Source organism: Ptiloglossa arizonensis, chromosome 5, assembly GCF_051014685.1.
Source record: "Ptiloglossa arizonensis isolate GNS036 chromosome 5, iyPtiAriz1_principal, whole genome shotgun sequence".
NCBI classification, from domain to species: domain Eukaryota; kingdom Metazoa; phylum Arthropoda; class Insecta; order Hymenoptera; family Colletidae; genus Ptiloglossa; species Ptiloglossa arizonensis.
Genome location: NC_135052.1, coordinates 15,448,869 through 15,472,153, shown reverse-complemented (window position 1 = coordinate 15,472,153; position 23,285 = coordinate 15,448,869). Strand labels below are relative to the sequence as shown.

General features: G+C 39.2%; 1 protein-coding gene across 8 annotated transcripts in view; it reads left to right on the top strand.

Annotated features, from left to right (window-relative positions):
* Positions 1-711: 711 nt before the first annotated feature.
* Rhea (Talin_middle and talin-RS domain-containing protein rhea) overlaps positions 712-23,285 on the top strand; it is a 64,255-nt gene continuing 41,681 nt past the window's right edge. For 2 of the 8 annotated variants that reach the window (XM_076310929.1, XM_076310938.1), the window contains exons 1-2: positions 3,388-3,495; positions 18,796-18,909. The gene's annotated coding sequence lies outside the window, so the exon portion shown is untranslated. Of the gene's footprint in view, positions 729-3,387; positions 3,496-8,152; positions 8,169-12,141; positions 12,428-17,968; positions 17,991-18,795; positions 18,910-23,285 lie in introns of those variants that run through there. The other 6 variants (XM_076310931.1, XM_076310930.1, XM_076310932.1 and 3 more) reach the window with 6 other exon arrangements.

Below are 23,285 nucleotides of genomic sequence, written 5' to 3'. Positions count from 1 at the left end.
TCGAGATGTAGGTAACCTTTTTGGGCTAATGTTTAAAGTGTAGGCTTTACGCTTACATATATTTTAATATTGTAAGCTAAAGATAAGTATTATATATTGTAAACATTATACAAATATTATACATACAATATTTTATATTACAAATATTACGTATTAAATATTATACATACAATATTTTATATTACAAATATTACATATTAAATATTACGTAGGTGTAATATTTAATATTTCTACGATATTCGATTTTGTAGCGTTTTGAAAAACGTTGATATCCATATCACCCGAAATTACCCTATTCTATTGTGGGGCTACCCGTACGATAAACTTATCGTGTCTTGCGTGTAGTATGCATGTTCATAGGACCAAACGATAGGGGAATTGTCGGTGAACAGCGACAGGTGTGAAAATTCTGGAATTCTGGAATTCTACGAAGAGCCAGCCGGAGGGACGCGATTGAACTTTCCACCGTGAGCGTTCTGATTGAAAAATCCCACAAACGCACGTGTTGTCCTCGGTGCGTTAAAATGCAGGTCGTGTCCACCTACTGCGCCCGTTCGATCGGTATATCGAGCATCGCCTACGCTTCGCGTATTATGCACAGGTGCATTCTCTCCGACGACAACGTAGAAAAACCGCCCACGTCCAAGAAGAACGATCAACGCCTTCTTATCTGCCTCCGACGCGCATGGAATGCGAGGAATGTGCAAACCTTAGGCTGGATTCACACTGTACGTTCGAACATTTTTTAACGACGCTTCTAATTGACCTGTTCAAATTTATTAGTCACTATTTTGCGTCATAGTTACACGAATCGAATCGGAGCAGCTCAACGATAAACGAGTGATATTTACGCTAACGAGTGATTCGTCACTTTGGAGAAAACATATCGTGGAAAAGAATCGAGTGACTCGCGAAGGTTCAATAATTTCCGAAAGAACTATTTGCGTTGCACGAATGCAACATCGAGATCTTACAATGTCATTGTGATCTTACAATGTTATCGTTACGATTGATAACGAAGAGGAAGCAATGGTTTGTTACGTCCCTTTTTATCACGTGACACGCTCCCGATGCAAAACTCGAAGAATGTACCGACGCACGATTAACTAATCCGGCCTAACCGTGTCTCTGTGGGCGGTTTTAGATTAACGAAACAATGCCGCATTCTAATCATCGTCCCCTCGGTTTACTATTTACAGACCGGGCCGATTTGACACATCAATCGGCGACAATCGTCGCCGCGCTACAAGGAAATTGACGACCACTTCCTTCGAGCTCAGATAAATACCGGAAGAGCCTCGTGTGTCACACTTCTGTGCGTAACACTTCGCTCGAATTGAATCGCAACGTTATATAATAATGTCCACGGTGAAACGTGGAGACAGTAGTTTTGGGAAGCGAGATAGAGAAAGTACGAGTCGCGACACACATGATTCTCTATGAACGTACATGTTATTCGTAAGTTAAATAAAGTGTACGACGACCGAGGGTGATTTCGGCAAGCCTCGAAGCGAATTAACGAGCGATCGGTCGTCAACGAGTGGATATCTCCGTTAAGTGTATTTAATACGAATAATGGTTCTTCCACGTGCATCGATTTAGGTAATTATTTATTTTACAGACGTACGCGAACGATTCTTTCACTAAACAGGATAAATGGTTTCATTAAAGAACACAGAAGAACGTAACCGTTCGGTGTATTTATTCCTCTCGCAGTTAGCGAACGAGATCAATTTTTAGAATTCGGTTGTTCGCGAGATAATTATCTTGGGATATATTTCTCTAACGAATACGTTCGATGATTCGTTCCCCCTGCGGAAGTCTGAGTTGTAAAATATTTCCACGTTGTGTGTCGGTAGAGCGGTACGTGTCGTCTAAAATTGCTGCAAGTGTCATTGGTGTAAAAACGTACACTTCTAGAGCGATGAAAACGTGTGACTGAAGCGATAACAAAAAAAGTGATATCATCGATGCGTTCATAGACTCCTGAGAAACGAACGCCGGGTTCCGCGGGCACCAGCGGGGCGTTACTCAGCGGGATAAATCCGTGAAGAAAAGGAACGTATTTATATAAATATTACGTTTCATCGACGGTGAATTTTTCACGCCGTTTCACGGAATCGCGATACTCGCGGCGAGCGCGTATCGTAAAGCGCGTTACATCATTGCGTACTACGAAACGCACAAGTCTGAATGGAGACTGGCATGACCAAATTTGGTGCGGTCTCGATTCCGAGCACGGCGCTCGATGTATTTCGATGTTTTTCGAAGAACAACCTCGGTAACGCTACTATGCGGAACACCACCTCTGCTTCTTTCGCGAGTTTTTTTTTTTCCCCTTTCTTTTATTTCGGGTCGCGTTTTCGGAACGCAGTCGAGGACTTTTTGTTTTTTACTTGCCCTCCCGCGACCTTTAAACGTTGCGGTTTTGGGAAAACGGGTCGCGCAAGATTCTCGTTTATACCGCGTACCCTTCTTTTTTTTTTCATCGCGCGTGGGTTTCGAATCTTCCTATTTTTAGAGGAAAGTCTATTTATTTGGATTAGTTATTTGCACGGAGTCAGGGAAGTACGTAGCGCGCGCCGAACCACGTGAAATTGTTATCGATTACGGTAAGGAATTGAATGTTCTCGGAAAGCGATCAACAATTGTATAATATTACGTAACCGAATGTTTACGGATTTTTGTATGTTCATTGATGGCTGCGTTTATTTACGAAATATTCAATTCTAATTTCGGGCGAGCATTCATCGAACGATTGCGAACTCACGTTTAAACTCGGTTTAATAGTGAATTCAACTATTTGAGAACTTTCAAGAAACTATGAAAGAAACTTTTCGCGCGTTCGTGTGTACGTTGAAAATGGCGAAGTTGGTTATTTAATGGTAGGATTTTTTTAATTCTCGATTGTCCAAGAAATATATCGGAATACATAAATATTAAACATAATAACGAACGAAACACTGAGAATCGAAGATGACGAATGTTCGTTGTGGAATAAATTGAAAATTTATCGCACTTGTGTGTACCTGTTTAATTTTCGTTCGAATAATTTTACGCAAAACAAATCACTGATAAACAGTGGTAAATATATGAAATTATTGGAAAAGAAAATAACACTTTCACGATGACAAAACGACTGTTATGTAAACTGCTACCGAAATTTAAATACGATATTTTGAATTACCGTTCACACGTCGATGTACGAATTGCTTCGATGAAACGTTTAACGGCACGATAACGATGGTATTAATTCAAGATAATCGAATAAGCGGTCGAGAACACTTTTTGTTGTTTCTGCAAACAGAGGGGCACTCGCGGCGCCTTGATTTTTTCCCCGCGTGTGCCGTCACTGACCTTGAACGAGAGGAACGCTCGAAACTGAAACGGCGGAGTCGGAAGAGTGTTGTCGGACGTGTGGTTGTGCCCGAAGTGACAAATTGATTTTGTGCAACGAAGGACGGGTCCTTTTTCTATCTATGGATATTTTTCACGGTGAGTAGAATCATTCGACTGTCCGATAACGTTACAGGACCGTCGGTCGGCGATGATGCCGTCGGTTCTATTGATTTTTCGTTGATATCCCACAGATGGGCGTGCTGCCCTCGTTTAGACCTTTCCAATCGTTCCTGCACGTTTTCTGACCGATAAAACGCGTGCTGCTTGATTATTTTGTCAACTCTTCTGCCCAATGTACACCGGTATCGGTGTACGACCGTATACATTTGAGAGTCGGTGCGGATTACGTACGAGCTAACCTCAAAATCGAAGGGTAGGACCACCCAACGGGTGTCTCCCGAAATAGAGATGATTCACAACATCATCGTAACAATTGACAGGTCTCCGGTTTCGTCGTGGTCTCTGTACATCATCGAGTTTGCCGTACGTTACGCATTTCGCATTGATTTCGCGAGGTTCTCGTGCTAGTTGATACAGGCCCGTGTGCGTTCCTTTCTCGTTTCCCTTGCGTTTCGTTAAATGCGCGACGTGCCAAAACAATAGGACCCGAGAAAATCAATAGGCAGGCTGTAAGAGGTTAAATAGGGAAACCCATCTGCTACCACCGTGCACGAGACTTTATTAAGTTTCTGCATTTGGCTAAATTCACCGTTCCTCGAACCATAGAAAATTTGTTCTGGTCGTGCGTCGACGAATGAACGCGTTAACCTCTCGTACCTGGCGCTTAACTTTTAATCAGTTTTGTTGTTCGTTTTCAATTTTTTTTTTTTTGCGCGCAAGCTGGGGGAAATGGATATGGGGAATTTGTTTCCTCGAGTTAAACTTTAATTTCCTTCCCCGATAATTTTATATTTTTCGATGACGCGTTCGATAACTCGTCGTATTCAACTGTTATTTTCATTTCTTTCGGTGGGCGAGGGAGATCGTAGACAATTTTTTTTTATCACCGTTTCGCCGATTTTGCTACACTTTTTCTACGCATTTGACTTCTCGTCGATTGCTTTTTCTGGTTCTTCGACGATTATTCGAGGTACGGATACGTGCTTCGTAGATTTTTCTACGATCCGCGATAAAAATGTAACGCGTCGTGCACGAGTGTTCGATTAATTTCAGTTCTTTGGGGATCGCCGAAGTGAAATTGATTCGGCTCTTTTGCCGTCTTTTGACCGACGAGTTTACAGTGATTTTTAACACCAAGCAAAAGACTTATTGGACTGCGGTATTCGATTAAATTTCATTCTTCGACGATCACTGAATTACATTTCGATCTTTTCTTTATAATTGTATCGCTCTAATTTTTATATAGAGTAGAAGTTTATTGCATTTATCTGATTAACTTCATCCGTGAAAGATTTACAGAGGTTTCGTAACATTTCGTCTTCTTTTAGATTTTAATGGACTTTATAAATCGACGATAAATAATGTTCAGTATTAACCAGATTAGGAATATATTTTAATTCAATATTAAACGTCGTACGTAAGTATGAATGTTACGGTTCAAATATTAGCGTTATTTGGAGGTATTGTAATAAAAAAAAATATATATATAAAAAAATAGAATCTCAACGATGAATATTCTATTTTAGCGTTTCATGGAATTATATGTTGTCGAAACGATTCGACGATACGAAATAATGAGACAACATCGAATCGTGACGTTCAATGTCACGGTTACGTATTTACATATACGCGTGTACCTGGAAGGTGTAACCGCACCTTTTTTAAAATAGAAAACTCGCGTTCTCGTAAATCAATTCTTTTCATCATCCAGTGTGGAAAAGTATAACGTTACGGACGTACGAAAGCGAATGGTTTACAATACACGTGAAAATAGAGCACGTTTAAACTATCGTACGAAAGATAGATAGCGTAAATCCTTACGTGACTCGTCGAACATTTTAACACGGACGAGTTGTCCAACGTGCAACAAATTATTTTTAAATACATCCGGTAAATGATTCACTTCTGAACTAGAAGCAAAAAAATTAACAGTAATAGCAATTACACGAGGAAATTGAATTAGAGATAATTTTATACGATAAATTCAACATTGAATACAAAAATTGAATCGGTAGCAACTATATAAAATATAATTATTAGGTTGTTCGGAAAGTAATTTCGTGTTTTCGGTAAAAATGAAACACGATTATTTCAGAGCGTTTAAATATTTTATTAAATTACATATTCCCCATTTTGGAGAACGAAATCATTTTCCGAGCAACCCGGTAACAATAATTGTATAAAAAAGACAATAGTAGGTGATTCGTTACCCGAAGGCGTTCAATTTTATCTTCAACCCTTTTTTTTTTCTATTCCTCGATCAGGGTATGTTTCCGTGCGATACCCCGTGTGTACTGTACGATGGTGTATAATTTTTGAATCGAGAAAACGGTCGATTCTCGAGTTCGTTCTAGGGTACAGTTCCTCCGTATTTGTGGAACATTCGCGTATTTCGAGTTCTTAATTCGCGCGGTGCGTGACCGATGCTCCACCGCAGATTTATTCCCGTGGAATTGAGCCAGACTCACAATTTAATTATCGGTATCCACTTGGAGTCTGTTGGGAAGCCGGCTTTAAGGCTTCATTGAATTTATCCGAAGTGACGATCTTTATTTTCCTATCGGCGCGTATAAAAAGCCTCGCGGGAGTGGAGAAGCATCAATAGCTTCGCCCGTTCTCGACGAAGATTTCACCCTGAGATACCGCGATTCGGGCAAATTGCTCCAAGTTGAACTGCTCGTACATCTGCATCGTAAAATTCTCCATGCTCGAGCCCCCTGTTATCTGAACGCTTTGCTATTCGAACGTTTTATTAACCGAACCGAGCATATCTTCGAAAGATCCGTTCTACCATTGAAACACTCCTCTACGTTCAAGTAGGATCGAAAAGTTTCTGTAATGGCGCGTAACGACAATTTTTCAAACGGTGGAAAAAGGACCAATTTAAATCGATTATTATTACCACGGAAGAATCTATTCACAGATGACGCGCACCTACCGGAAAGATTACGTTCAGGTATCGTCGAGGGTGGACGAGGTCCTGGGATGGGCACGTTCGAATGATTTTGTAATTGAAATACATCGAAAATATCGAATGCATGTATTCATGTATTCTGTGGTTATCGAACATCGGCATTCACTTGTATTTTCTATTCTATCGGGTTGTTAAGTATTAAATGTTTTCGGGTCTTAAATATGAACGTATCGACGCACCACGAATACGGTAGCATTTTCTATTTGTTAACGATTGTTAAAGATCGGTGAAGATTACTTACGTAAAGAGTATGTATATCTTTGTTTTACTTATGTCACCTTAATCGCGCGACACAAATAATACACATATATATCCCCTTTTACAGATTATATACTACGAACCGCAAAGTAGACTTATGTTTCACACACGCGTGCATACACATACACCGCACACACGTGAAATAAATATTCAATATATATATACCTTACATATACACGCTACAAGCACACACGCGTATACGCAAATAACAGTTTCATCGTTTAAAGAACAAATAAGTGGGTATTTGCTCGTCTAGGTAATTCGAATAAACTTTTATATCGATAAACTTTTTTTAATCGTTCAAAAATTTATTCGTAACACTTTCGAAGGTTTTTAAAACGCGTATAATATTTTAAATACTGTATACGGGATTTCAGGTTCACAGAATTTGCAGCAATCAAAATATTTTCATATTTTATCGAAGCGGACGACGCATTGAAATTACGATCGCATAATTAACGATACCATTACCGATGCTTGAATGCTACCGTTCAGATTCCCATGAATTCAACATTATTATTCATGCCGTCAATTCTGATAATTCTGGTAACCTCAATGAACACGTAGTTAATTTACATCATTGATTTATTTGATTTATTGGAAAACCGAGCTACAGTCGAGAGTTTACGAGATTCTTAGCTGCACGAATTGCGCAATTTCAACCTATAGAATCGTTCGACACTCTTTCCTTTCAAATTTCTTTAATTTTTGGGAATAGACGCTTTGATAGATGTTCCAAGTTCTTTTCACACGATATCGCATATTTCACGTCTCAGGTTCAAATTACGGCCACGGAAATACTTCAAAATGGAGAATATATAATTCAATGAAACGTTTATACGCTCTAAAAAAAATCATGTTTCATTTTCACCAAAAAAGAAAAAAAAAACGACTTTCCGAACAACCTAATAGAATCGGTAAATACAGGACCGTGAACCGATCAATTTTTAAATCTTTGCTTTTTTAATTTGCAAACGAATGGTATCTTCGTACAATTACCGAGAATACGTATTGTAAAATAATCGATATCGATTGATATTTATCGTACTGCTTGTGGACCGTACGTACTTCTCTTCGATTAGGTATACAAGCTTCGTTGTTGTCTCTGAAGTAATTCCAACCCCGAAGGGTTAACCCATTCGGTCGAAATAACGAGCTAGACTTGTAGCGCATGACTTGAGCCAAAGTATGCGTCTACGGAGTCGAACTCGTGACGAGTGATGTTATGCGTTGTATCTCGTAATGCGGCGATTGCACAATCTATATCGTTTAGTTTCTTTTATTCATATATAACGGATACGACAACTGCGAAATAACTATTTCGAAGAATTGTGCGTTACTCGTGCAGTGGAACTGCAACGAGAACACACTCGCGATAACGTCTCCGAGAATGCTCGCGGTTCGTGCGATTTCGGAGGTACGTTTGTCCAGGTTGTATTATAAATATCGTACAGTTATCGATATTCCATTGTTATTGCAACGAAGAATAAATGTCAATGTTTCGATCGTATCGCGTGAAATGAATAAACACATTGACCTTTATTCTGGGAAAAATATTCGACGTACTATTTCGAGCAATTTATTCATCGTAGAAACCTCGAACGTTTCGTCATCGTGTTTTGGTCTCCTCCTCGAGAGATTATATCTAGGTTAGAACACCACGTGCTCGGCCTACAAAGTCCCGTGCGTCGATTCATCCTTTAAATTCGTACGATCTACCGATGTAATTGATCAAACATACATCGGTATCGACGGGAGAAACAAATACAGCAAGTTAGTATTCGCGACGTTACCGTGATTCCGTTCTAATCGACAACATGGCGGACCTTCGGGCCGATTTCTCGAAGTTAATTGTTTTGGTACACTGTATAGTGTATAGTAATATGTCTACTTCGTTGTCGACAGCTTTTAAAATAAACTTACGCGGAGAACGCACTGTTCGGGTAAGCAAACGTTCGATTAAATTACGCTCGGATAATCGAACGGCGTTCGTTTGAACGGTGATAGAATAATCGGGGTTCAACCGTGTTACACGAGTTACGTCACACCCGGTATACGGCGTCTGGAAAACACAGTTCCGGTTCGAGCTGTATTAATAGAAGCGCACGTATGTCCGGTGCGTGTAGAATACGCTTGAAAATAGTAGCGCGCGGCCTTCGTGTATGAAAACCGGCGCGCGCGCGGCAAGCAAAGCATGTGCATTGGTTAACGAGGCGATTCGTGCGCGCACGTGATTCTACGAAAAATCATAATAGACCAGAGATTTCGGCTTGCTGCCAGACCGACGGTGCACAATCCCACGAATCCGCTCGATTTTCCTAACCCAGACTCGCGAGATCGCGAACCGAATGCCTCGCCGGGCTTCCAAGAAAATTTCATTAATTGCGAATAATTAATCGTCCGCGAAGCGTCGATTGATTTCACGTCGACCAACCCCGTGATTGATTATCATAGTCCCATTGTTCGATGACGAAGAGGCTGGCAAGGCTGATCGAATGACGTTTAAAGTGATTTTAGTGTGTAACCTCTCTCCATGATCTGTACGATGTCGGTTACAGTTACAATTAGCTCGTTTCATTGGTCTGGCTCGGTTGCATTTCGTTCGAACCCAACGAACTTACCAAAAGTAACTTTTTACTGCTTTCGTTGTTCTTTCTATAAATTGTCAACACTTTCAGTAGCAATGGGGTTTTACGATAATCCAAGTGATACGTCTGGAACGTTTTGCGTACATTGTGAGTCGTTTGATAAATTTTTATTCGTTCCTTGTGATTTAATTCGCAAGTGCTTTTAACGTAGAATTGGTATATTGAAATACAAACACGGTAGAGTAGATTCGCATACTTTTATGAAATTAGCTCGTTTCATTGGGGTAGCTCGGTTGCATTTCGTTCGAACCCAACGAACTTACCAAAAGTTACTTTTCACTCCTTTCGTTGTTCTTTCTATAAATTGTCAACACTTTCAGTGGCAATGGGGTTTTACGATAATCCAAGTGATACGTCTGGAACGTTTTGCGTATATTGTGAGTCGTTTGATAAATTTTTATTCGTTCGTTGTGATTTAATTCGCAAGTGCTCTTAACGTAGAATTAGTATATTGAAATACGAACACGGTGGAGTAGATTCTCACACTTGAAGAAAACAATGAAAACGTAGCGAGTCTTGCGATTGATTATTTTCTAAAGCGTGCGAATACTTTGCACAATACTTTGTCTTTCATTGTGTTACACGGGTAAACTTTGAATTGTATTCGAAACAATGAAAGTTTGTTTCAGCGAACGCGACACGATAAGAAACGTGGTCTGTTTATATTAGAATTGAAAATTGTATCGAATTTTAATTCAAAGTATTCTATTAAGTCGTTCCTTGTAAATTGGAAGCTTTTTCATTGTTTACGATCTTTAAATGTAGCGAATTTTAGAATTTCTTTCAAGTATCAAGAATGGACGTTACACTTTTAAGAAACGTGCGTTATTTTGTTCATTTTTCAAATTCAAAAAATTACGTAAGCATTGAAAGGTTCAAAGGTTCGAAGGTTTTACAAGAATACATTTTATTTCCCATATGTTCGGTGCGTTTTACTATTGTTATCTCGGGTCTCTTTTTCCTCATTACATCACTCTATCGTTATCACTATTCTACACAGTTATGTATCCTTTCCTTGGAGTAGCATCTTATCTTTAATGGTGTGATCGATGACGTAAATCATTTCAGTACTTTAAAACGCCCTAACGTTTCAAAGTGCGCGATTAATTTAGCGAATTTTCTTGCAATTACAAAAAGTGTAGATTTATCGATTCTAAAACAGAGAATAAGGCGTGCGGGACCAGTATACGACTATAATAAATATTTGAAGTATACGGCTATGATAAATATTTGAAGGCGAGAATCCTAGAAAACCTGTGTTCGGAATATTGATGATTTGCACAATTTCGGAAAGCAAAGAGTATCGGTGTATGCGAAATATTTATGAATAACATTTTCTATTCGAAGGCTCGCGGCAATTTCGAATAATCATACAATTTTCACGGTCATTTTCTTCTATCTTATCCTGGTCGGAAGGAAACAAACGACTTCGTTATGGGATCATCATGATGATTGGTAAACGATATTGGGACCGAGTTTGAATCAATTATGTATTCGTTAAATTTAATCCTGATTAATGTGAATTACATCGCACATTTATGTGCGTAATTTTAACACGAAATAATAATTCGTTAAACATACGATGTGAATAAACTATGGGTAGAAATTTGAGGGGTTGATAGATCACATTGAAAGAAACGAAAATGTTAATTCGTTATTTATTTATCGTTTTGCTTCAAGATTCTAGAGTTTACGTATTTTACAGTTTTAATGGAAAATTTGCATCGAGTGTACTTTTAATTCGCGTAACTCCGCGTTGTTGATTTTCTATAAGAAATATTCGGCGTTTTCTGTTTACGTTGTATGGAAATGAATGGAAATGAATGACAAGTCTTCTGCGTCCCTTGTCGATTTACTTTCGTATTACTTCTGCTTCATAAACTCCTTGTTGTTAGGCAACATCTGCTTTCGATTTTTCGCATTTTTTATTCGCATTGTTACACAATTACACGAGACCTTTCGCGGTAAGTGTAGTTGGTTTCATTTTTACACGACAAAGCCAGCAGTTGCAGATGATAGCTGTCGCGCAATTTTAATACACATATAGTCATTTCTGTATTCAAGTTGCCTTATTTTGTTCGAATAACTGCACGATTTACATTTCTGGAAATTCGCGGCAAGTCGAAATCTTAATCTCCTGTAATATTAATTATGATCGAGTGCCAGAATTATGGACGTGGTAAGACGAAAATTCGAAGAAAATTTAAGAAAATATTATAATTCCTCGACCATGAATTACAACATTTCGAAGTACGTTGATTGGTAATTCTTGTGCAATTATAAGTAATTAACGTTCATTTAGATGATGCTTCGTTTCGTTCGTTCAAATAATCGCATGATTTTAATACCGTACAAAATGTACATAAATAAATAGTAAACTCTCACTTTCATTTTGAGATTATGCAAAGGGTAGGCACAAAAGAATAAAAAATCAACAAACATCTCTCTCGATTATTTTCCATACGCGATGTTTCTAGATTTTTGTTACTGCTCACCTGCTCTACCATGTAAATAGTAAACTCTCACTTTCATTTTCAAATTATGCAAAGGGTAGGCACAAAAGAATAAAAAATCAGCAAATATCTCTCTCGATTATTTTCCATTCGCGATGTTTCTAGATTTCTGTTACCGTTCACCTGCTCTACCATGTGTCTAATCTCAATTTTCTTCGCGAACTGCTCACTCACCCCCACGGTCCATCCGTCTGTCACATTTAATCCAAGATCACCCTTGTTTGCACAGTTCTAGGTTACAACGCATCTAATGGACTATCCGTACATTCAGCCGGAGCACTTCCATCCCGTGTCATCGATTCAATGGACGTCCGCATGCTGCGCATAAAAATAACAATGATTCCATGTTTACTCAACTTATTAGAAGATTTTACCGCGTCGAGTTCAGGGTAGAACGTATCGGCTTATGTTTCAGTACTGCGCAAAAGTAACTCCCTTCGAATCAGGTCGCTGGAACGTCTTATATATCGCGATTCTTTTCGGAGAGGCTTTCATGGAATTCCTTGTATTTGTTGGTACTTTGTTTCTTACAATTTACGATGTCGTTTCTTTGACTCGACCAGTGAAACGAACGAACGAAACTTTAAAGTATATATTTATTTATTCTCCAGAAGTGATTTAACACGGACAAAGTATACAATACTCTGAATTCAGTCCAGAAAATTGGTACGAAACGTTCATCAAAATTCGCTCTATTTGACTTTTCGAATACTCTATGTTGGCTTTTTTTAATAGCAACCTGCAACACCATGTGAGGTTTTTAATAGTCACGTAGACCAGTTTCAATAGTCTGTATTGGCAGAATGCGAAATAACTTGCAAGGAAGGTTAGATAGGATACATCGTTCGTGTTTTTTTTATTTTGTACGCTACGTTCATTTTCGTTCGTATTTCCACAATTTTATGAAACAAAATCGAGTCTTGAAACGAAACGAACTCTGGCCCGATTTTGACCGATAGAGGCCGATCGCGCGAATCACGGAACCTAGAATCAACAGCGAAGCGACGAAGTTTAGTCGAGATCGTCTATTGATCGTAGTCGAAGCCGACCATTAATCGCAAAATTTCGCGGAAACGTGCAAGACATTCAGGAAGGGGGTTGGGTCGAGTAGAAGGGTGCTGTGGGTTTGATGGAACGGGACGTACTGATTGATCGGATTTACAGCCGTTACGATTCTTCCATAACGGTGGTACGTGTGCAACAAGCCCATTATGAGATTACGCGTTATGAGTACGGTGATCTGGGTTAGGTTTTATTATATATTTGTCTCATATATTCTATCTTACGACTCAAGAGGAGGTTTCAGTGTGTACCGTTCTCGTGATCATTCTATAGACTATATTGTTCGGTAACTTTTACGTCTTTTCTCGTTACACGTGAAAATCGATCACTTATTACAATAAATAAGTTACCGTCGAAAATAAACTTACCGTTGAACAAATAGGTAGAGTAAATTATTGCAGATCGTAAGCGTGTGCTTGGAAAAACGGTACAACGAACTGGTAAACTCTTTGGATTTATTTGCATTATCGATGTACCGATAAGTTACTTTTTTAGAAATTAGTAATACCAAAGTTCTTTTTAGCATTTGAACATTTACCGATACCTTTTGCGCGATATAGGATAAAGTTCTCCAATACCGACTACTTTAAGTTCTTTTGTTGTAATTTGGGACGGAGAATGTAAATTTGTAGATTTAAAGAAGGTGTAAATGGTACATAATAAAAGGAGGAAAATTTGTTTTTGGAAATTTAATAATAGAAATTAATAATTCGAATAAATTAATGTTATCCCTCGGTATCGACCAGTTATTTGGTCAGTAGATTTTTAGGTATTAAGAGATTGATAATGCTAGGAAATGTTAGTAAAAGACATTTTGTACGTAAATGTAGAATAGCATTGTTCGAAATTTATTTTTTCAGCATCGACGTTCGGAAACCCGATCTCGAAAAGTTATTTAGTTATTTCGTTTGCTTGTTTTTCTATTCAAGTAATGGCGGTATTTTTTCGTAATATATTGAACCCTGGAGACTATTAAATCAAAACTGTTATACAAACTGGTTATTAAAACTGGTGCAATCTGTTATATATTGCGTGCAATGTATTGTACACTTTTTTATTCTTTGAATACTCGTACGAAGTTTCCCTCTTTATCGTCGCGTTACTTCAGGGCCGTTGACTTTTAGTAAATTAATAGGGTTGAACAAAATTCTACGGAAATTCTAATAAACACGAACACGAAGCTCTACACGAGCTATCATTAATGCTAATTCCCGCTTGACTATTGGAGCATCACTTCAGCGTAAAACCTTATCGATTAAACGCTCAATCTGCAGGATGCATCAATATTAAGTACTCCTATCCATCCTAGCTGCTCGTAGATAATACGCGGCTGTAATCTATAATAGGTAAATACAATTTGCGATTTATCTTCCGAAACATAAAGAATATCCATTCGTGATATTCAAACTGAATAAATTGTTCCTTTTGCAGCGAGCGCGATCACCGTTCGATGCATTCCGTTCACCGAGAAATTTATCTGCCAAGCTGCGATAAATGATCGCAAACTTTTCTTTTTCCCACCGTTTCTAACGAAATTCGAGTTTTCCCTCTACCGGAACCATTTGCCGTATTTCTTAACACCTGTGAATTTATTTTCCTCTATTCGGTAATTACTTTTATCAATGATCAAATTAAACAAGCCAAAGAAAATTGCAAAGTCAATTTAACGTCCAATTTGTTCAGTTCTGATTAGTGTCTGACCTCGTCCTTAATATCCTCGGAGGATTTCTTGTTAAATTATATCGATCGTATCTGGCTCAGCATTGTATCATTGCGAATGTCAGAATCGTAGATTTTCTTTCTTCTCTATCACAGAGAACACAAATTTTGAAACCGGTTTCGTGCCGCAACTTCTCAAAAGAATCTCTTCTCGTTCCGAACAATGATTCATCGATCGTCCATACAAGGAAACACCTGTTTCTTTCGCGTAATCGTTACGAACGAAATCGGCCACCTTGACGAAACAACGCGTTCGAGAACATTCGAAGAATTTCACGGTCGGTGGTAGAACTCGCTCGATTTGTCGTTTAGATTTCATTACCGCGACCTTGCTCCGGACTCGAAACGATCCATTTCAGCGGTACGTACGGTTACGCGCGGTATGTAAAAAAAAAAGAAAAAAAAGAATTCGTCGCACGGCCACACCCTAAAATCCAAGAAGCACCTTGACGACCACCGGCTGACCTTTCCGGCTTGAAATCGAGAATGGATCTCGGTGTTGTTTCTGCGTTTTTCTTAATCCTGTAACGAGCCCGTGAACGGGGCGAGGGAGAAGGGCAGGGTGGCGCGGAAGGACAAGGAAATGCACGCGTACACGCGAGAAATAGAATCTCGAACTCTCTGGTCGGGTACCGCGCGTAGTTACGTGTACGTGTACAGCGTGGAAGAGGGAGAACGACGGACGGTTACAGATGTGTAGGTATATATGGAGCCAACATCACTGGAGCGTCTCGGCGTTGGAGGCGCCAAAGCGTCGCGGCGCCACCCCCGGCGCCCGTCATAACGCCGCCAGCACCCACCCCTCTCGACTCTCTTGAGCTCTTCTCTTCCCTTCTCCGCGCTATTCTCTCGTCTTCCCTCTTTGTCTATCCCCTGCGCTTTCCTTAAACTCTTTTCTACTTTCGTCTCCATTTTGTCCCTTCGTTTTTCTTTTTTTTTTTTATTTATTCTTCCCTCCCCCGTTGCCTACCACCCCTCACCTTTCCACCCCCCTCTTTACCTTTTACCTGTTTCTTTTCCTTTTTTTTTTCTTCTTCTTTTCTTTAATTTACTTTCACCTGCTCTCCTTGTTGCTCTTGGCTTTTCGTTTCGTTTAGATTCATCGACGTTCAACGGTTCTTCCCGGTGTTGGTATTATTTTTCACTTTTGCGCGGCAGTTTTCAGACACTCGTTTCTCGTGTTATCGTTCGCGTTCCGTGATTCCCTCGTCTTCTTCCTTTTAAATTTATTTCCAATTATTATCCGTGACAAGTTCTCCGGCTCCCGTTACTCTTATTGTCTTTTCGTTGCGTTCTGCTGTCATTTCTTTCGGTTGTTCCGTTTCTTTTTTTTTTTTCTTTCTTTCTTTTTTTACCACTCAGTTTCCGTTGCATTCAAAATGAGGTTCACGGTAACATTTGCACCGTAATGGTTGCAACTGTGCTGCAACGTTTTCTTATCTTGCTAATCGTGACTGAGGCAGAATCTCCTGGACGAAGCCTTACCGATCCATTCAACTAGCCAATCCGGAAAAAAACAGTAGGGAAAGGGTTTGGAGACTCTTTGCTCGATTTCTGAGAACCGTAAAAGGATTTCGAAAGCATATTTATGTTTCCAATTAATGTTCTACTCGAGTTATAATTCTTTCTATCTATATTGATACTATATTCTTACCCGATTTGTTCATTTATTATTGTATCAAATTTTATTCGGCGTTAAAAGTACCTAATGTATTTGTTATGTTAATTATTTGTAAGGAACTAAAATTCTAACTTCATATTTGACATCAGAAGTTTACTAAACTGTAAAGAAACTAATTAAAATTAACGGAGAAGACATCATTGGCAAATTAAATAAAAAAGATTCTCGATTTTTATTCAAACACTTGAACGATATGGTCGACAAAGGAGGTAAAGAATTTTTTTATTATATATTCTAATATAATTTTCACGTTGAACACACACTTTTCAATACGATATTCTTGTTGCATATTCCGTGCGAATAAAACAGACCTTTTTTTAGCAATTACACTGTACACGATTACATCCGCGATTATAGTCTTGTATGTTCGCGAACGGGATCGTTTACATTATCATTAATTTTGCAACGACTTCTCGTTTATCTCGGTTAATTGTCAAATCATTCTCACCCGTTAATCGCGCTCTTCCTGTTTTCGTTCGTTATTTGCTCCTCGGGCGTTCCAAATTTTGCGAAAATCTCGGTGGTGCCGTCTCGCCTGTTGTCCAGCCCTCCCTCGCGAAAATGGAGTTCTCCGGCCCTCTGACATTTTAGCCGATCCGCAAACTCTCGTGTTTGATACTTTTTGCCGCTTTCATTCTTCTTTCTGTCACGCGCCACAATGTCGCGCACCGAAACTCCCGATGTCCAACCGAGACGAATTTCGTTTATTCTAATGTACGCCCGTTGCAGTGCTCGTATTCTTATAAATATAGTTTTTCGTTCCCTTTGTTCCGGGTCGGGGATAATTTAATGCGTTTGCATCTGTTATTCAAATCCTGGCCGCATTTTTTCGCGCGTTGCACGTCGCGCGGCAGCTTTGAATTTCAAATCTAACGAACCGCGCGAGGGATCGATTACTCGAAATAAGAGTAATGGAATTTATTTTGATACGTGGACCGACCAACGTTAACTTTCCTCCACCCTTAACTCGAGTCTCGCGCAAAGCAGCCGCTCTTCGTTTATCGAACTTCAGCGAATTTTTATCGGGTCGTTCGGAAAGTCACTTCGTTTTCCAAAACGGAGAATCTACGATTCGATAAAATGTTTATACGCCCTGAAAAAATCGTGTTTCATTTTCACCAAAAAGAAACAAACGAAACGACTTTCCGAATAATTCAATATTATCTATCGATGCGCGGCGTTTTGAAAAATTCTTTGATTATAAATCGCGAATGCTTGGAATCGAGACTGTTTCCATTCGTGTTCACTATACGTATCATAGATACGATATTTCCGGTCCAGGATAAACATTCTCGAACGAGGCTCGAACCAACGCGCTGAATTTTCCGCGCGACGCGTTCTTGCAACATTTTGTTCATCGTTACGTCGGAACTCGATTATTTGCAACCGTAAGTTCGACTCGTCGCTACATAAAACATTATCCCCATAGTTCCAAAGTCCGATGCTTGTGCTCCTTAGCTCACTGTGGCCGTTTCTTTTTATTCAGTGCCCTCGGGAGCGGTTTCCGTGTTGCAACTCGACCATGCAATCCAGCAGCTGCTAATCTACGCTTTACCGTGCTCAGGGATAATGGCGTTTCTCGGCTAGTATTCATATTTGTCTGAATTTCTGGAGCTGTAAGTCGTCTGTACCTCTTAGACGTCACTTTTATTCCGAGATCCTCGGCTTGGATCGTTACTTTAGGCCTCCCCGATCGTTTCCATGGCAGAATAGCGCCACTTTCTTCGTGTGGCTTCACCGTGTATCGCGATATATGGTAAATTCGATATTTCTGCAATCACGTCAGTGGAGAAACAGTTTCCCCGACGCGAAGTGGTTATCGCGTTTCAAATTTCAGTGGGTAGTTTTCTTTTCTTTTTTTTTTTTTTGTATATTTTCTAGTGGTAGCATTCTGTGGTCGTAAGGATTCCGCGTCGCATCGAACAATCGATTCCTAATACTCGTATTCGATCTTGCACCGAATTAAACGACAAACGTTATCTACCGGTAGACTGTATCACGGATAAATTGTCTTTGTTTTTCATAAGCCGTGAATTTTTGCAAGTGATCCCGAACTTGAACGACAACGTATCCGGAAAGGAGCTCGTTTTATCCCAAGTTATCATTCTGTGTCATACTTTCGCATAGAGACCGTGTTTTTCCACGAGAGCTACAAATGATTGTGTTTTTAATCTCTAGCCGCTCAACGAGTCGCGTATAGCTCGTTGCGTGTATGCTCGTTTCGCATCTCTTTCGTTGAATTGAAAAATTGATATATTATACATATACACGTTCCACGTAGAGAAATATATTTTCCATTTCTTAGTCCTTTCTTTTTTGTTTCTCGTTTATCGCGTTTAAGGCTGAGCGGTTGATCAACGCATAATTCGAACGGTAGAAGGTAAGATAAAAAAGTGGAATAATTCGATTCACTTTCGTCAGTTTTCAGAAAGACCTGAGGAACGAGCTGACAACGAACGAGCCACAATTTCTAGCGAGTACACGTACACACGAGGAACACGAAGGACTGCTGCATAAGAAAGAAACGACGAAACTGTGAGTACGAGTCATTCGAGTAGCCCGATGCCGATTTGCAAATCGCATTCAGGACTCGGTCTTTCGTCAGGATCCTCGTAAAACTGCACCCTTTTGCCTCTCTTCTCGCACTTGTTCTTTCCCCCTCTCTTTCTCTCTCTCTTCCCCTCGTTTCTATGAGTCAGACGAATCGTGAAAGTGTCTACTACCCCCGCGCGATGTCATAAACTTACCCCTCCGTAACTTGCCCCGCGTCCAGTCTACAAATTTATCCTTATCCCGCAAGACACCCAACCGAAAGCATCCCTTACTCAATATGGAATAGTTCTGGCTCATAAGCCCGAAAACGCGATACTTAATTGCGACAAATATGGCCCGTAAAATTTGAATAGGCATTTCGTGATGACCGAGGGATGGGACGATGCACCTTCGCACATCCCCCCCGTTTTATGAGCGGCTTTGGTAGACTGGGTATTCGATAGATCTGTCCGTGTGTGCGTTAGTGTTGGACGTGTTTCCGTGTGGACAACGAACAACGAATTTTACGGCTGAGTTGCAAATCGATTTTTATCCAGCTCGAAGTTCCTTCGAATAACGTAGACGAACGAATAAATGTTTATGAAATTATATTTTACTCGTGGAGAATATATATATATCAATATATATATATATATATATTGTGAAGTATCTATTTGCGGTGTCTATAGAGTTATAAACACTACTGTCGGTACAATGTAGGTACCAATAGAACATAAAGCACAGAACATACATACTACCATGTGTCATGTACAAGTATAATACATCATACACGTACACATCGTAAATGCAAGTTTACGTAAGAGAGAGTTTTATTGTTTACATATCGAACAAATAGTTGTACGTCTATTTAAGTTATTTGAAAAAGCGTTTAGCTTGAAGCGGTTAATAATTGTCGAAATAAATTATTCGTTTAATGTAATTTTACGCGTGTAATTATTCGAATAATGCTCGTCCGTGTGACGTGCTCGAAATATTCGAACCGAATGGAATATTTAATTCTTAACTCGATAAGAATATTTAATATTCAATCGTAACGCAATCGGAGAATTTTGAGGTTGTTAATTGATTCGGGAATTAATTATAATTACAAGTACATTCGTGGTCAAGAACCGATTAATCTAGATATTACGAGGAATAAGAAACAATAAAGTTGGATTTGATTTACATTCTTCGGGATGAAATGAAATGTAATCAGCGTATTTCTGATAACGGATAGTTGATCGTCACGTGCATCTTCTCGTGTGATTCGATAGACTGGTACGATCGAATTTTCCGCACGGTACTTTCCATAAATCAAGCAGATCTTCCTACAATGACCCATCGCAAATAGCGACAAAAGTCAAAGATCTCCATCGACTGATTCACTCGTATCTCGTTGAATTATCTTCATTCTCCGGTTCGTGGTTGGTGCAATCTACGCATCTGTCGACCTGCAGCCTCGATTGCAGTTGCGTTCGTTTTGATTGTGCGTCGCTCCCAACGAGCGCTATACTTATTTATGGTCCGTCATTACTATGTAGACATTACTATAGTATCCTTTAATAGTTGTCCGTGAGTCATATAATTTGCCTCGCGCGGTAAACCGAATTAGTGGAATGTTTTACGAGGTGAAATGTACGATATCGTTAATTGACGATGGTAGTGTTACTTTACTTGGGACGGGATCCACTTATTTTTTTTTCGCGTCAACATTTATTTTCTTAGTATAATTGTTACTATTAATCCTCTCTACAGTGGTCGGAGATTTTCATTTTTCGTGTTTAATTTCCCGAGATTTTTCACTTAACGCACTCATGAAACATTTCCGCGTATACAGAGGGTATCGTATTTCAAGCATATCAAAACTTTTCTAGTTATTGTACGGCCTTTGGATTTATTTAACTTCAAAAAGTAATGGTTTTTGAAATCTGATATTCGTTCTTTGTCTCCACAAATTGTACAACACTCGAATGTGGTCGCTCATTCAAAATCAGACCTATTTCGATACGATATTTTTTACTTAACGTTAACCTTTCAAAAATATTTGCAATTCCCTCTCGAATTACCCGGAAAAAGAAGAAACGAAAATTTGAGTTGCATCGTATTTCGTAATTCGAACATTTTACCACAAACATAACCGGACACATTGATTTATCGTGAATCAGGACACCACCCAGAATTCGCGAATCTCGGTGGGGTTAAACCAGCAGCCAATAGCAATGGCCCAGACATTTTGGCGCCGATGATACGAGCTGTTGTGCAAAGTCGTTTACCAACAAACAAGTACCGTGCCATGTCTGATCCTTACAGTGCTTCCGGTTTTGCTGACAACGAGCCGAAAGTTAGGATGCTGAGTTTACGCGACCCTGAGACCTTTTCAGCGCCTTGCCTCTTTTTTTTATGCTTTCGCACTTGTCGAACTCTCATCGATCTTTTTCTTTGTTTTTCTTTCAAAGAATTCAAAACTCAAGAATTGTACGTGTTTGTATTTTTGACGATACGTATGTACCATTTTTCAACGTGTTCGAACACTTTTATCAGTCCAGTTGCTAGGTTCTTCAAGAATCATATTTTTAGACAATTGTAACGATCGCGTTAGTGTCTACTCTTGAATAACAGATACTGAAAGAGTGCCTCGTGTCAATTGAATATTTTCGTAAATTCTTGGTTGTCCTACGAGTTACGAGTAATTTTATAAGATTTGGAAACTTTTGTACTTGTCACTTACACTCGAGCAAGGTGTGCGTTGGAGAACGAAATTTTGCATCAGGAGTCGACCATATGGATTTGGGGCGGCGGTAACTTGGATCGACAGGCGCATTGTCAGTGCGATTAATCGAACGATAAGTTTGATCGTATACAGAGAGAGTGATTGACGCTACCACGATAAGGCTTGATGGCTCCGAGAGGGACAGTCCAATCGAGAAAATAAGAGAGACGGAAGGAGTGAACAAAAACCGAGAAAAAGGGACACTCGCAGCGGGGTTCTTAGCCTTGTCCCCGAAGGAAACCTCCCTGCATGCTCCTTTTTTCCCTTCCTCTTATTCCCCATGCTTCCACCGTCTAACAGAATAAACCATATCCACCCTTGTCGTGTTTTGCAATTGTCTCGATTCACTTCGTGGCTCTTTTAAAAAACGTTTCGATACCTTTCTTTCACGATTCTATTTTTTTTTTTCTTTTTTCTTGATTCCAACGAGAATCAATTTTTATTGTTATATTTTCATAATATAACCTTGTATTTTATTGTCATGTACACGTACGGTATTGACTTATCGAACATTCTTACACCTTTTGTGAATCCATTTGTAGTTCAGTAAATTGATATTATATTTATGATAGCTTCAAGGCTTTTCTTCCCAAGAATGTGTAAATAAGCCTGGATAAAATTTCAATTAATTTGAATAATTGCTACCTACGAGTAATATGATCATAAAAATTGGTTCGATCGAACAATATCTGGCAAAGTGCAAACCATTTTTACAGACAAGAAATAGACTCGTTTTAGACCCATTCGGATTAAACTATCAGTCAGAATCCTAATGCATAACCTGGACCGAAACACATTACTGTCAGATTCGTAATTGTTAATTTTAGATAATTTTGGGTCGTGGATTGTGTTTGTACGTATCGAACGAAAAATATTGCTAAATAGTGCCGCAGTTTGTTCTCGTAAGGCGTATTTGAAGCCTAAGTGTATATAGTATGTTACAATACTATAACGATTCATTCTGTGAAAGGATCAGGTACTACTTGATCGCTCAATTCGTTGTTCGAAGTTAAACACAGTCCTGGTAATCACCCTGAAATAAATTACAATTAATTGAATTTCGTTGAAACTGCAAGTGCATTTACGTTATTTACAGGTAACATTTCCGAAAGAGTTTCCTAGCTTCTAAGAGGCTGATGACTATTCAGTATTTTCTTTCAAGGAAGAAATAAAACATTCCTTACTCCATTTACAGAGAATATTACACCGGTTTACTCTTCAATCTTCTCTCTTCTCCGGAACTAATTCATTTTTGGCCTGGAAGGGTGAATCATCCCTTGTGCCATGACACTTCTCTGGCTTTCGTCTAAACCACTTAACGAATGAAAGCAAATTTGTGGAATCGACGTGGAAGTAATTTTACGTTCCCACTGAACGAAACAATATGCTTCGAATTGTTTTCGTCGCGGTTGAAGCTCGCAATATAAAAATATCTCAAATCAATGTGACGTTGAACAGCAAGAATTTAAATTTAGAAATTTAATAATTTTTTAGCAAGAATTTAAATTTAGAAGTTACACTTGAAGTTCCCACTCACGATTCCGAATTCTTTAAAAATTATATGTTTCGATTTCGGAAACTTACTATTATCACGTGTTTCCGGTAATCA